Below are 16171 nucleotides of genomic sequence, written 5' to 3'. Positions count from 1 at the left end.
GTGTCTGTTCTGTCAAACGCTGATGCAGCTCGAGAGGTTCCTTATTACCCAGGCTGTGCAAATGCTACATCATCTCATTTGTGTGGCAAGTGTCAACATAGGATTCAAAACCTCTAATGAAATTGAAAGTAGGAGCATCTGGGAAGAAGTGGATGGGAACATCTTCAACATATCAGAAGGAGGTAATCTGATTTTTTTTTTTTTTTTTTTAATTAAAATAGTCCTAGTTAAGAGTAGAAGTACATTGAATATTGGACAACTCTGTAAGTGAATGGAAAGTAGTTTTTCAGCCATACTACCCGTAAAGGAGCAGATTATCTTGTATGGTAAAACCTACTTGTTAAAGCTAATAACAAAAAATTGTCCAATCTGCCATCTGCAAGTAGCTGTATCAAATCAACAAAACACCACTTTGATTTCCTGCCATTGGCTTGAACCCTTTAGGTCATACTGCACTTGAAAGTGGATGTGAAAGTCCTCTCCAAGCCTGAAACTCCTCTTGACGTGCTGCCGAGCCAGGGGAATTGTCCTTGGACATGTTACACTGTGACTCTCAGTGCTTGCAGCACTGCAATCACATTGATGAGGCTGGGAAAAGAGGAAGAAAATTAGAGCTCATATAGACATGGAAATAAAATTAAACAAATTAACTTTTTTATATATTTTTTTCTGGCTATAAGCACAATTTTTATCTCAAGAGAAAAAATAAATTCAATTTACATTAGATCAACTTCTAGCTGTTCTGGGTGTTCAGAGTTATTACTTAAAAAGCCCTGTGCTGTCTGTCCATTTGTGCACAAATGCACTTGAGTTGATTTTAATTAAAAAACATCTTTAATAACTGGTTTATGGTGTTGAAAAAATAATTGGTTTTTCAGTAGGATATTCATGTATTAAACTTACTGTTCTATTAAAATGAGTATACTGAGCCTGGAACTACTTTTGCCCAATTCTCCAAGATCTTTTAGGGCCAGATCTTCTGATTACTCAGGTTGCTAAACCCATTCAATTTTAAGGAAATGTTTGTGAGAAGTTCACAGACTGGAGAGTTCAGCCAGTTTCTCATCTATTTAATATACAGCAATTTTCTTAGACGTGAAAGTGTTATTCGCATTGCTACAATAACTAGTGTCATAGTATTTGAACACTAAGACTCTCTCTCAGGACTGAATATGAGCACTTTTCCAAAGTCTCTACTTTTATTTGTTTTACGCAGAAGAAAAATTAGTGGGATGGTGGATTTATTCAGAGAAAGATCAGCCCAGTAACTGAAGGCAGCAATCCAGAGAAACAAGAAAGAGAGACCCAGCTCCTGCTCACCACGTTCCATCCCTCAGGATCTCGTTACTTCCCACCTTCATCACCCTCACGCCAGTGTGCTGCTCCGAGCCCAGCTCGTACCACAGTGCTGCCCCTCTGCACAGGACAGACGTGTTCCCCCCAGCAGCGCTGCGGCTTTGCAGGGTTCAGAGCAGAAAAGAGATGGAGTGTCAGCTCTCCAGCGTGGTTGAAAGAAGCAGGATGACTAAACTCGGTGCTTTTGGTGCAGAGGAGAGTGGCAAAGAAGGGAGGGAGTCAAAGGATGGAAACAGGACACTCCTTTATTGTGCGATAAATTACTCCCTTTGGCTTAACATGCAGATGAATGTATTATTTCCTGGAGACCTTAGTGCAAGAAGAAATCTGGGGAATCTTCTGGTATGTTTTATTGTGTAGAAGTTTAGCTGACACCAGCTGATGTTTTTGAAGCACGAACACCCGCCATGCCCTAAAACAATTCCTCCTTTCCCTAAAGAGTGGAGAGGAAGACATGCATTCTGGGGCTTCACATCTGATTAGGCTGAAAATTTATCCCACCATGCTTAAGAGAATGTAGCATTGCTCTAAAGTCTTGAATCTTGAGACTCTGCAGCTATTAACAGAACATATGAAATCATCGTGAGGGTAAGTTGAAGCACAAACCTGGTAAGGAAGGTCTTTTGGTCACTAAACTTTTGCCAAGACTTTGTACAGACCAAAATAAAATCTCTAAGGTGATAAAGTATATAAAACATGATAGCAATCTCCTTGGCTACTGAGACCAGCAAAACTAGTTGCTATCACTAGGCAATTTTCAGAATTGCTCTATAGTTTCCACTCTCATTATCCAGAAGTAGAGGAGGAAGTGTGAAACCATAAACCATAAAGGAGCAAGCCTTTTCATTTATTTCAGTTGGTGCCATTTTCTTCAGTGCTATTACTTAAAATCTCACATATGAAATGCTGTTCCCCTGATTTAACAGCAAATTTCTCCTAGGCTCTTTTTTGGTGAATTAATCTGTTGGGTAGGAAAGGTGTTTTCTCCCTTCATAATCAGTACAGTACTGATTATGTGTGTTAATGACATACTTAATCTGATTCTCATTTTCTGGATAATTTTATAAAGCTAAAATAATTCTTGTGATGTCAACATGGTGATTCCAGATTTCCCAACTAATTAAGTTAAGGCTGTGTGTTTATGACGTTGAAGGGACAGGAACAATTCTCTGGAAATAAATCAGCTGAGATTTCAATATGCTGAGCCTTAATCAATGTTAACAAATTTCAAGGCTTATATTATCCTAAAAATCTTGACCATTGAGATTTTTTCACTCTCCTTTTCTCAAAAAGGTGTGGGGGTTTTTTCCTACTAGGCTGTATTACCACAAAATATTTCCAAAAAAGAATTCTCTTGGGCTCTTTTGTCCTTCTTTAGTTCTGTATCACAGCAGAGAGCTGTTGTTTTTCTTCTGTTCTCAAAAAAAAAAAAAAAAAAATTACAGCTCTTCATGGCATATCTGAGCTAAGTGTTGATTTCCAAAGCTTCTGCCGGAAGATATTTAATAATACTGTCACTCCCAGAGAATCCATACCATGGCAGGTTCTGACAACGTGCAAAATATGGGACAGGTGTGAATTTACCATCTGCATTTCCCTACAACACTGAGCCAGTGTCAGTAGGAATTAAACTAAGAGAAAGACCTTCGGACTGAAAATCACAGCATACCTTGTTCTTGACGCTATTTGCATACTGGGAAGCAAAACAGTCATAGAGAATTTGTAGAAGACTGTGTATCTTAGTTTCCCTATCTTTATAAACCCCAGGTACCCAGATCAGAAGTAAAAGCTTGGGAGTTTTTTGTAGACATATGGTATAGACATTTGATACTACATACCCACATAACTGTGTGTTATCCTAGAAGACAGCAGATGAACTTTTTCATTTTAGCATTGCCAACTTCCAGCATGGTGTCAGTTAAAACTGAGCTGACTATGCTATGGTAGAAAGGAACTTTTAACAATTAATCTGTTCTTGCCTAATGGGATTTGTGGCTAGAAAAATGGTCTGAGAGTCTAAATATTTGTGTTTCCTTCTGGCTCTGCTAATAACTCACCTTAGTAGATATTGGGGAACTAGAGCCAAATTCCTTGAGCTGCCTTATTTTGGGGAATGCTATTCTCAAAAATAGCATTCTCAAATATTCTCAAAAATTTTTCTTGCAAAAAATTTCTTGGCCTCAGGAATACAATACAGAGCACCTAAGCTAGGCACATATAGTCAAGAATTATACACTGAGTAATGCCAAATACTTATTTATCTCTATAACCTATAATAGCTAATTTTGAACAGTGAATCTAGGGAAGTGAAAAATTTTATATCGTCGAAAGTGCTACTTCTTGACAGGGAACTGCAAAGATTTGGCAGACAGGAAATCTTCTGACCTAACAATTAATTCAGGAGGGCTACATGTCTATTCACTGGGAACTGAGAGCTCCATGTCTTCCCTTGACTGGTGGTACTTTCCAACCGAGGTAAATATAACACTCTTTTACACTAGAGTAGTAAATCAGTGGCCCAGGAAAAGGGAAGCAAATCCTGAACATCAGCAAATCTTGAAAAATGAAGCACTCCTGAACATCAGGAGACTTGCACTGTAAAGCTTTTCTAAGCTGCTGTATACTTTCCTTGCCATACAATATTTTAAAATTAGATAAGGCAGGAAAGGGAGAGCACTTCTCATTATTAATGCTGTAACTATCCTATTGCACAAGTACCTATTCAGAGCCTTGAACCTAAGGTTTGGAAGGGTTTCATCCCATTGTGTTCCTTGGAGGCTTGTCCTGATGAATTGAATGTTCTCAGTCTCATCTTAACTTTTGGGGGATAATTCACTGTCCCAGAAATATAATACAGTCATAGAACAATTTAGGTTGGAAGAAGCCCTCAGGATGTCATGTGGTTCAACACTCCACTCAGAACAAATAAATTCCACATTAGATCTGTCTGCCCAGGTCCTTGTCCAATAGTATTTGAAACATCTCCAGGGATGGATCTTCTAGAGCAACTCTGTGAAACCTGTTCCCATGTTTGACCAATGGCGGTAATCACGTGGAGTAAAGTGGTACATGAACTAATCACGCTATTAAGTCTCCTAAGGATTTTCTGTGGGAAAGTGCCACCTCAAAAAATTAATCATAGAATGGTGTGCTTTGGAAGGCACCTTAAAGATCATCTAGTTCCAACCCCCCTGCCACAGGGGAAGGGACACCTTCCACTAGACCCAGTTGCTCAAAGTCTGAGCCAACCTGGCAGAACATCTATTAGCTGGAGAGAGGAACTGACCCAATGTTTGAATGTGTTTGATCTTTTTAATATGCAACACGTGTTCCCATAGATTTCTGGTCAGAAATTAAGGCATAGATGGGGAATTTACTTTCCTGGCTATTGTCCAAGAACTGCTCTTCCAGTTGAACTATTTTGATGATTAGTTGACCAAAGTAATCTGGCTGAATCTCACTGTCTTTAATTCCTGTTGCCTTGGAGCTGTGAAAAAAAGTGGATTATTATCTCTAGCATCACATTGAGGTTGCACATAAATGTCATTCCAGGGCTCTTTGTCTGCATTTTTCTTCCATTTATACTTAATGCAAACAGAAAAAAATAAAACAAAACAAAACAAATAATCTGATATTCAGGTGTGCTTTTTGCTTAACTCCTTAGGCAGGTATTGTCGTAGAATTTTCTTTGACACCAGCTACAAACAGTCCTCATCTTTGGGCTTCTGTAATAATCCATGCAGGAAATTAGTATAGAGCTGGACTTACAGACAGTATGGTGATATCTTTGAAGCTTACAGAGTTACCAAGCTGATCAATAATAGCATGAAGGACACTGAGGAGAGGCCTCTGAAGAAGCTCTACATGTCTCAGATATTGAAAAACCTGGTACAGTACTGAATTGAAAGAGAATCTGTATCTCACAACCCATGGGGTGGAGTCTGCATCACCTAACCTTAACCATTGAAATGTTAAGCATCTAGTTTAAGATGCACATCCAGGCTCCTTTGATGAGCAAGACTTATTACCAGAAGCCACTAATCAAAACCTATGATATCCAAGATAATTAGGACAAATTACCCTCTAGAGGAGTCTATTTCTCTGCACAAGCATTAGAGGGACTGTAAAGATTAGTTTAGACTAGATTTTTAAGTTTTAGAAACATTACCTTATGTCAGATGAATCCTACAGTAAATCTAAAATGAACACAAAAAACAGAGTTTGAACATATTGGACACATCACTACTCATAGAATCATAGACTGTTTGGGGTTAGAAGGAACCTTAAAGATCATCTAATTCCAACCCCCCTGCCATGGGCAGGGACACCTTCCACTAGACCATTCTGAAACAAATTTCTTTGATTTTAGACTAGCTCATTAAAAATGGTACTCTTTCAGGAAGAATAGAATACAATCAATTTAGCTTTACTTCAATGAAAAGAATAGTACATTATCAAACTCACTTCAGTTGTTCATCACCAGAAAAACTGTCTGGTTTTAAAGGGGAACAGTCTACATTGATTTAGAAAAGCCAATGACTATAAGACCAGGTAGTGTAAATAAGGATAATTAACATTTGATGAAGGTGTATTCCTTTGTACCTCCTAAAGATAAAGAGGTGCTCTGGATATTTAAACTGAATGTTAATTTAATTAGTAATTATTTCTAGAGATTTTTATTACTAAGTTGTGGACAGGGGAGTGAGAAATGTAAACATTGCTTCCCCCCACTAAAAACCTACCCGAACCAAAGCACAAACAAAAACCCAAAGAGCTAGAAAGTCTGTGTCTGACCTCTCAGGATCATTTTTAAAGCATGTAATAAATTAAGTAATCGGTCATTCTTTCCTATCCTACAGCAAAATGCCTCTTGATGCAATTAAATGGCTCAAGATTCAGAAACCCAGACCTACCAGTCTCTTCAGCTTGTGACAGCCAGTCATGTGTGAGAAAGGTCAGTCATGTAAAAGAAATTAAATGAGTTCTGCAAGGACTTAACTGGAATTGTTGCAAAGCTCTCCAAACAGCAAAGGTGATTAAAAGACCGATCAATGTCAGATGCAAGGAAAGATGCTCATTAATATCCACATCACTGGGTCACAAACACCCTGCTCATCTGTATGACAGGACTGTGTACTTAATGATGTGATCAAGAGTGATATTCATGAGAGAACAATGTACTCCATCCCACCTCAGCACTATATGTTGCATATCCTGCCGGTACTCCTAAAAAGGATATGACAGTTTTCATACCTGCATGAGGTTTTTATAAAAGGAAGAAATGCATTTATACCAAGCCAGATAAATAGTTTGTTACACACTGAATTAAATGCAGCTATTATTATTCCAGTGTTCAAAGTAAAACAAAATGTACTTGAGGATCTTTCTGAAACTTTGTTAAAATCAAAGAACACGTCTAGCATTAGAAAGGTGTTTTAATACTAAGGATATTAATTCACTGATCTGAAAATGCATTTCAATAACATTGTATTCTTGTGTAATAAAGATATGTACTGGGTACTATACAGGCTCACACTTTAAGTACTCAGAACTGCAGATAGCCAAGCTCATTCAACTAATTACAGAGGACATCTCTTCTCAGCAATTTTTAACAAACTTAGGAGTAAAAATCCAGGGTTTTTTCCTAAACTGCTTTAATAATTTTGGCTAAGACCTATTTCTGGTTTGACTGTTAATGACTCATTAAACAAATAAGCTTATTTATGTTTATTATTCTCTGCTCTGAATATTTTCACTTTGTAGCCATAGGTAGTTGAACCAGAACACATGGAGGTGCAACTTTTCAAAAGCAAAGAAGGTAGATAATACTGACTGGTATATAACTTGCTAGTGTTAAGTATTTAATTTGAACATCGTTAGTTAAGATACTTACATAACTCTGGTAGCTGAAGGATAGGCACCTTTAATAACACTTTAGCTGACACTGCTCAGAGCACGTAGGTTATGAATAATTAAGTCCTTACTTCCCAGTGCAGCTAAAGAGACATGCAGAGCTCCCCCAGAGCTACAAGAAGAGAGGCACCCTTGCTGGTCAACCATGCAGTATCCCAGACTGCCAAACTGTGATTCAGGCACCACATTGCTAGAGACACATGTTCCTACTGATCAAGATCCTCAGCTTGAGAAATGTTGGTTTACCCAGTGAAGAACTGATTCATTATTATGGACTGCACAAAAAAAATCCAAAAAACCCAAAAAAAAACCCAAAAAACCCAACCAAAAAAACAAAACCATACAAAATTCTCATCTTACTTTTGGCATTTTATTAAATTCAATACAGTTTTACTCTATGAGGAGTAAGATCAAAATCACTTTCCAGGATCCAAAATGGCTGAAGAAGTCTAGACCTGATACTGTTTTTTTCATGAAAGATAATGACTTTCCAAAGACTGAGGGATCTGAGAAGATATAAACCTTCCTCTTGTGTGGTGCTTAACGCAATGCACTGTGAGTTTGTTTTTTCCCCCTTATTTTTACTCCTTTTTCCACCTGTGCAGAGAAGGCTTCATGAAATATTTTCCATCCCTGTGGGAAATAATAACATAAAAGAAGCAGCCTCTGAAGAATCAGATGCAGAATCATTCCTAAATGATGGGTCCGTTTCACTCAGGTACGAACACAGAGGTCAGGAATATCTTTGCATATCCTAGTGGCACTGGCATGAAGCTGAGTACAGAAGCCATCTCAGGAGAGCTTCATTTGTTTATATGATGCTGAAGTAAGAGAAAAAAATAATATAATTATTAATTCCAAGAGATTTATTTTTCTTCTATATTTGCTTTGTTATCATTGTTACTTTCTTTAAGGTTCTGCTTGATTTCCTCTCAACATCTCTTCTCTACCTACAGCTTGATTGGAAGACAAGAACATGTAATTATTTGATCACTTTTCATTTCAGCTGATTAAAAGAAAAAAGAAACGTTTGCTTGGGTCAAAGGTTATTACAATGCATAATTAATTGTCCAATATCATCTTAATCAACAACTTTCCAGTTTCAGCTTCTTTGCATTTATCAAGGGAAAGGCGGGGTTAAATAGAGGTATTTAATCAACTATGCATGAATTGCCAGAAATGGATTTCTGTAAGGGAGCCTTCAACCAGTTATTAGGAAAGGTGCTGAAGTGAAACAACCTTCCTCTAAGAGCGGTGGATTACACTGGTTTGCAGGAATGAACTTAAGTATTATTGAACAAAATATTTCAGTCACATGTTCCATCTCCATCTGCTTAATGAATTGAAGTGTCAAGAAAATTTGAAGAGGCAGCCCAGGAAAACAGAAATGTAATTTAATGCAACATGAATCATTTGTTGGCCAAATGTACGGTATTGATGGGATTCCAGACAAAGCATTTAGATTATAGCTATTGTTACAGGAAAAGGCATTTAATTTGTCCAGTGATTCATACGTTTAAAGGTAGATTATTTAAAAAAAATCACAGGAAACTGAACTTGTCACAGTCTTCTAGAAGACCTAATTGGCAAAACAGTAAATCTTTTTACTTTCAGAAATGTAACTTTAAGGCATCTCTGCTTCTTTAATGTAGTCAGGAAAACATATCCTGCATAACTTTCTCAAAAATCACATAAAATCTGAGGCTGTCTGATAAAGATGTACAAGCTGGTTAAGCTCTTCTATCAGTTCCTGTTATCTGTCTCATTGCTTTGAGTCTCTGTAGTTCTGGAGCCAATCACTCAATCTACTGAAACCATTAAGTGGACACGTACTCTGTTTTCCTCTTCTCAATTTCCCTGATGCAGATAGTATGTTATATGAACATATACTATCTAGGTAGTGATGTAGCTTTTCTCTCTTTTTCTCTTTTTCCCCTCTTCACAGCACAACTTAATATCTAAGTGTTAATTTATTATTTTTTACCTGGGTATTAAATTAATTTTGTGCCACTCTCAGTACAGTGTTCAGCTGCAGGAGTGCAGAAAGAAAAAGATGTGTCTTTAAAAGAAAATTTGATAGAGGTGACTTACATATATGGTCATCCAGAGTGTCTGCTGGCACAGTTTTGGCCTGTGACTATGAGCCTTCTCCCACAACGCCCAGACCTGCTTCCCAGGGCAGCACAAGCCAATGCAACACAAAACTGCACAAACTGCATGTGTGCTACCAAGATGCATGGACAAAAGCACGTAGTTTAGGGAGAAAGAGTTTCTCTCTCGGAATAAAAAGCATGCCACACCATCTGTTCTCCGTGCCCAAGACCCTTTTTATTTGCTAACATAGGTGTAAAGAAATAACACTTTGTTTCGACCTCTGAATATGAGCATAGTTAACACTATTTTGTGTGTCTGTGTAGATGACATTTTGATTAATTATCACATGCTGCAATCTCTCCCTTTCTTCCTTTACCTCCCTTATCAATAAAGATAGGCAAATTTAATCAGATCCTTGACTGCCAGGGATGGGATACCATTAACTGAATGGGCATGAAACAGTGTAAAATGCAGGCATGAGTGATACTTTGCCACAAAAGACAAGGCCTCTGAGTTACAGAATTTGTGGAGAAAGGAAAAAATAAAGGAAATTAAAAAGATGACAGGAACCAGTATCACTCTGGTTCTTCCATGATAAGGTAATTTAAATATGCAGACATAGTTAGACTACAGCATACTCTTTTCTGGGTAAAAAACTGGCTGGATGGCCGGGCCTGTGAGAGACTGAATTGTTATCTCGAGCTATTTGTCTCAAGGATTGTTTGCTGTGAGGAGCCACTTATCCCAGAGATGGCTTGTTTAAGCAGGGCACTCCTCTGTCTAAAAGGACGATTACCAGGCCACTGAGGCATCCAGGGAGGAGACAGGCCAGAGCCAGTGAAGAATGTGGAGACTACCATTGTCATGGAAACTGTAGTCTTTGAGATAAGGTACTGGTTTCTGGTGTTGATCATGCAAAGGTCATGTGATAGAGGAAACCTGCAGCGCGTGAACAGTGCATGAACAGTACGTATGTGCATGCATCATTGAACTATGCCCTATAAAAAACCGTGGAGACAAGCCGTGGTGTGCACCCACCACCGAAGAATTGAAGACTGAGGACCAATGGGACGCCACTGGATCCATGGTGGTGACTATCCCCGCAACTCTATCCCGACTGCTTGCTTGATTTCTGCCTTTTCTTCCATTCTATCCTATTGCTACTATTTTCTACTTTTGATAATAAAAGCTCTTCTGGGCATATGGCATTTGACCTTGTTTGTGTCTTAATCTCGCTCTTGGGATCATATCAAAACCTTCCCCAACGTTGGATCAGGACAGGGCCCAAAGTGTTGTGGTGAACGGAGTTAAATCCAGTTGGTGACCGGTCACAAGTGGTGTTCCCCAACACTCAGTATTGGGGCCAGTTCTGTTTATTATCTTTATCAATGGTCTGGACGAGAGCATCAAGTGCACCCTCAGTAAGTTTGCAGGCAACACCAAGTTGGGCGGGAGTGTTGATCTGCTCGAGGGTAGGAAGGCTCTACAGAGGGATCTGGACAGGCTGGATCTATGGGCCAAGGCCAGTTGTATGAGTTTCAACAAGGCCAAGTGCCAGGTCCTGCACTTGGGTCACAACAACTCCATGCAATGCTACAGGCTTGGGGAAGAGTGGCTGGAAAGCTGCCTGGTGGAAAAGGACCTGGAGGTGTTGCTTGACAGCCAGCTGAATATGAGCCGGCAGTGTGCCCAGGTGGCCAGAAAGGCCAGTAGCATCCTGGCCTGTATCAGAAATAGTGTGGCCAGCAGGACTAGGGAAGTGATTGTGCCCTTGTACTCGGCACTGGTGAGGCGACGCCTCAAATACTGTGTTCAGTTTTGGGCCCCTCGCTACAAGAAAGACACTGATGTGCTGGAACATGTCCAAAGAAGGGTAATAAAGCTGGTGAAGGGTCTGGAGAACAAGTCTTATGAGGAGCGGCTGAGGGAACTGGGGTGGTTTAGTCTGGAGAAAAGGAGGCTGAGGGGAGACCTTATCGCTCTCTGCAACTACCTGAAAGGAGGTTGTAGTGAGGTGGGTGTCAGTGTCTTTTCCCAAGTAACAAGTGATAGGACAAGAGGAAATGGCCTCAAGTTGTGCCAGGGGAGATTTAGATTGGATATTAGGAAAAATTTCTTCACCAAAAGGGTTGTCAATCATTGGAACAGGCTGCCCAGGGAAGTGGTTGAGTCATCACCCCTGAAGGTATTTAAAAGACATGTAGACGTGGCACTTAGGGACATAGTTTAGTAGTGGACTTGGCAGTGTTAGATTTATGGTTGGAGCTGATGATCTTAAAGGTCTTTTCCAACCTAAATGATTCTGTGATTCTAGATGATCATTGTAGGTCCCTTCTAACTAAAATATTCTATTCTATTCTATTCTATCCTATTCTATTCTATTCTATTCTATTCTAAATATGGTCATTTGGATGTTAATAATACCATAATTCAGAAACTAAAGCACAAAGAGACGCTGAGGACAAACAAGATAGGCGTTAAAGACTGAAGAACCACTGAGCAAGTTACAGAAGTTACAGGAGTTAACTGTCTGGGGTGACAGATCAGATGATTGTTTTCCCCAATGACTACTGAGAGACATCTCAGCATTTCTGTAAGATGACATATACTTTTTGACAGCCAAATAGGTCAGTTTAATCAATCACATTCCCGATTCTTGCAATGGTGGCTGTACACACAAATCTGGATTTTCATCATTATCAAGCTAGGTTCAAGTCCTGGTAAGATAAACATTAGCAGCTTGTCTTCCTGAAGGGAAATATTAGTTCCCATACCTGTAAATTCTACTAAACTTCATGGAGACTACCCATACTAACTGTGGTGGGGAAAAGGCGAACAAAAGGACTTCAGTCTTTTGAGTCAATGGTCCAAGTTCAGGAAAAAATCCGTAAGTTTTAGAGAGGTCAAGAGGCCTTGGTAGTCAGAAAGTAGGGCAAATCAAATAGTAGATGAAAATAAAAAGATCAAGACATACACACAGATCCTTACAATAAAAATCCCAGTTCCCTCTGTACAGACTATGAAGGTTTGAAGGTTTTCTAAGTAGCTTCTAGACTATAGACAAGCTTCCAGATGCTCCTCAAACCACTTCATTAAGTCATTTTTTGTGTACATTCTTCGCTATACTTTTGGAGAAGCAGTGACATTGAAATCTCTTGGCTACTGCAGTGTATCGTATGCCAGGTTAGCTGAGGTCTGAATCTACCACGTTCTTCCTTCATCTCTTACTTCAATTGGGACAGCAGTTAAGTACCATTTGCATGAATTTCTAGTGCAGTCAGAACATAAGCAACTGAATTAACAGTAATAACACTTGATTACATGCTTAAAATTATAAACATGCTTCAATGCTGTTCTAGCTGAAGACAGTGTGGATCTAAGACCTTAGCTTCTCTCTCTGCCATTCAGTCTGTCTACATCAGTTTACTCATTTATAAAACAGAACATTTGCCTATATGCCAGACAGGCTTATTCAATTAATATTTTAAGCTGCCAGGGGATTCTTGGATGAAATTCATTATAATGCAAAAATATAAAAATTCTTTTTATGTAATCCTTTGGTTTTCAAATGAACTCTGAAAGAACGTTCCATGTTAAGATAAAAGCTGAATGAGTATAATTGTAGAGGGTCAAAAAGTCCAGTATTACAGAACAATTTCCTTAACGTGATAATACCTAACAAAGCTTCTGAAATCTTTCAATTAACTCTTTCCCATAGAGAATACCTGAGGCTCCATATAATGAGTAACATTATGATTCTATGATTAATACAATTTAAATCTTAATAGTTTAGTTCCTGTTCAGATAACTGGAGAAAGATTCAAGGGATGTTTGTTTGTTTGTTTGTTTATGGTAAAATACATTAGAATTGTCAAGATTTAAAAATCCTCCTCCCCCCCCCCAACACAAATCATATTTTTGTTTAAAAGGTTCCTGCTTTTTAGGACTGAATATAAAATCAAAAACCTGTGTATAAAAAGAATACTGGTGGATTTACACAATAAGAATTACAAATCCTTTATAGATTCTGTTAAATCTATTATCTTACCGGACTGGCACTTAGAACACCAGGATCTCTGTTTGCAGGTAAAAGACATTTCAAATATGGTAATTTACTTGTGTAGTCAAAGGGTGAAATCTTGCATTTACTCTTATATTATCATAGAATATGACTCAGAGAGGGTCTTCTTTCCTTACCTTTCTGGAGAAAGCAATTAATCTTTCAATGCCAAATACCATATTCTCTGTTATATGCCTTTTATCATTTAGAGAAATGAAGGACTCTTAACTACTGTTCATTCTTATTTATGAAATCAGTACAATTTCCCAGTGGTGTACAATAACTGAAGAGCAGCTTACGGAAGTTTACATAAACTTCTGCAGGGTAGAATTTTTTCCCATAGTGCCATTTCATTTATTTCTTTAATATTTAATGTTTGTGTAAAATTTCTCACCTCAGATCAGCAGGTTCTTGCACGTGTCCATTTTTTGTGCCAAGAGTGCCAGACAACAAGTACAAAACAACCCAAACCTTTCTTTTCACTGGAAAGGATGCAGTGTCACTATGCACACTGCATGGAAAAAAAAGATTCAGTTCAGAATCTACATTGACAGCTGTAAGTGTTCATGCTTCAAGCTTTTACAATTTCATTTTGAATATATCACACCTCTAATCAAGACAATTTAAACCTATGACCTTAGCACACGATAATTTTTGATTGAACTAAATACACATAACAGTATTAGTAATAGCTGTATAAAGTGACTTGTCTGCCCTGCCCCTAGTGAGGGTTTCTTGCTCATTTGAAGAAATAAAGTGGGAATCTAAGTCATCTTTTCCTTATTTTGTTTTCTTACCTGTTTGTTTTCTGGCAACCAACTGCACATAAGCCAAACCTTGCAAACAGCTATGGCAGTGATTAAGGCACGAATCATGTTTAATACCAGCATCTTAATGTCTAAGTGGAATTCACAGTCACATGTACTTTATGCCACCTTTAAACGTCTAGCCAAATTAATCAGTACGTACACAAGGTCCCAAATAAGAAAGCTTGGAAAACACTGTGAGATTCATTAAATTCTTTTCCTTTTTTGATAAGTTAATGGGAAAGCTTTCTGTCTTCTTTCTCTTTTATCATTTTTTGTTTCTTTGAGGCAAATAAAGAAGCTGCTTAAAAATTTAAGGATAACACCGCTATGGGATATCATCTTCCAGAGCATGTAGGGTAGAAGAAATGGACTTTGCTTCTTTCTGATCCAGAAACACGTAGCACTTCCACGTGCCTGAGAGTTGCTACTTAATAGGAATGATGGCACAAAACTAAGCTTTTCTCACTCCACATGATAGATATCCAAAATAGTTTAGATGACCCAACTCTTTAAAGTGACTCTTTATCCACACAAAGGTAATCCAGCACAGTTAGCACTAGTGTAGTTGTATATGTCTAAACTGCATTGTAAACACTTGAAAGTCTGTTGTGATGATTGCCATTCCTTACAACAGAGCATGTTCTCCGTCCATTTTATAACTATTGGTACAATGCCAAAACACCAATGTTTAATATGCCACTTGCATATTTGTTCTGTGTGCATGAACACCTACTCTTAATGCCATGGTGTCATGGAGAAATATGAATTTAATCTGGATAATGTCTGATCGTATGAGCACATATTTTTCAAATTAGTCAATGTGTATGAATGGTGTTCATGTTAAGGTAAAACAGTTTGCTGGTTCCCTAGAATTATAAGTAGATTTTAATGATTGGTCAAACTCCTTTTTTAAAATATCGTAGCTAGATCGCTGGAGTAGTTTTATCTCACTTGTCTTCACGTGTCTATAAGGCAATGCAGAGACAAGAGTTAGGTGTTTCAGCCTTCCTTTAAAGCCAAAGAAGAGAAAGAAGCATCTCAAGGCCACAATTCATCTGATTTATTGTGGATGTCTATTTTAGCATGAGATTGACTGCACTAATTGTGCTTGTTTATCTTAATTGATTATAAAGGAGAATACAAAGACTCAGTCAGGTCTGGTTATCTATAAAGTTCATATCTGTCTTTGGTCAATTGAATCCCACATCAACCTTCTATGAGAAATACAGCAGGAATTTTTTTTTAATTCTTTCCCACTACCAGAGGTAAATCATTTTGAAGTGACATGTGCAGTTAATTCAGGTGTATCTGCATTGTCAGTTAAATAGGAAAACTTTAAAGTAATCTAAAGCATTGAAAACATACCTACAATCATCAGTTAATCAATGAATGGCATAAATGGTTTGTGATTTATAACATTTTCATTCTTCTCTGACTTCTGTTAGAAAGCAAAACTTTTTTTTTTTTAAATAATGAATAGAGATAATAGAAAAATACAATAAACACGTAACATTTCCCAGTGACAAAAGAAGACAGGTTATGTTTTTTACCTGTCTTATCTATTTACTCTGCTTTTTGCTATGTAACTTTTAGAATCTTGGTATCTTACTGAATATCTCCAGTCACACTTACAGAGTTATTGACATAACTAGAGATTAAAATAAGTGTTTAGAAGGACTAGTGGTCAAACTTCCATGACCTACCAACCTTCCGTCTTTTGCAAGAACATATTGGGCCACACCATCAAAAACAGCATCCAATTTCTAGGAGGAGGGTATCTGGTAAAAACTACATCAAAAGATGTGACCAAAGAGTTAAGCTTGAGTTTTACAGATACTATGGGTATTTATATAGGATTTAAAATGTTGGCTGCTGCACCAGGGAAAAGGACCAAGCACTGGTTTTGCTGGCATCCCAAACTGTAACTGCCTGCTAGCTC

The sequence above is a fragment of the Aquila chrysaetos genome, chromosome 4, assembly GCF_900496995.4.
Source record: "Aquila chrysaetos chrysaetos chromosome 4, bAquChr1.4, whole genome shotgun sequence".
Classification (NCBI taxonomy): Eukaryota; Metazoa; Chordata; class Aves; order Accipitriformes; family Accipitridae; genus Aquila; species Aquila chrysaetos.
Note: the sequence above shows the minus strand (reverse complement) of the source record.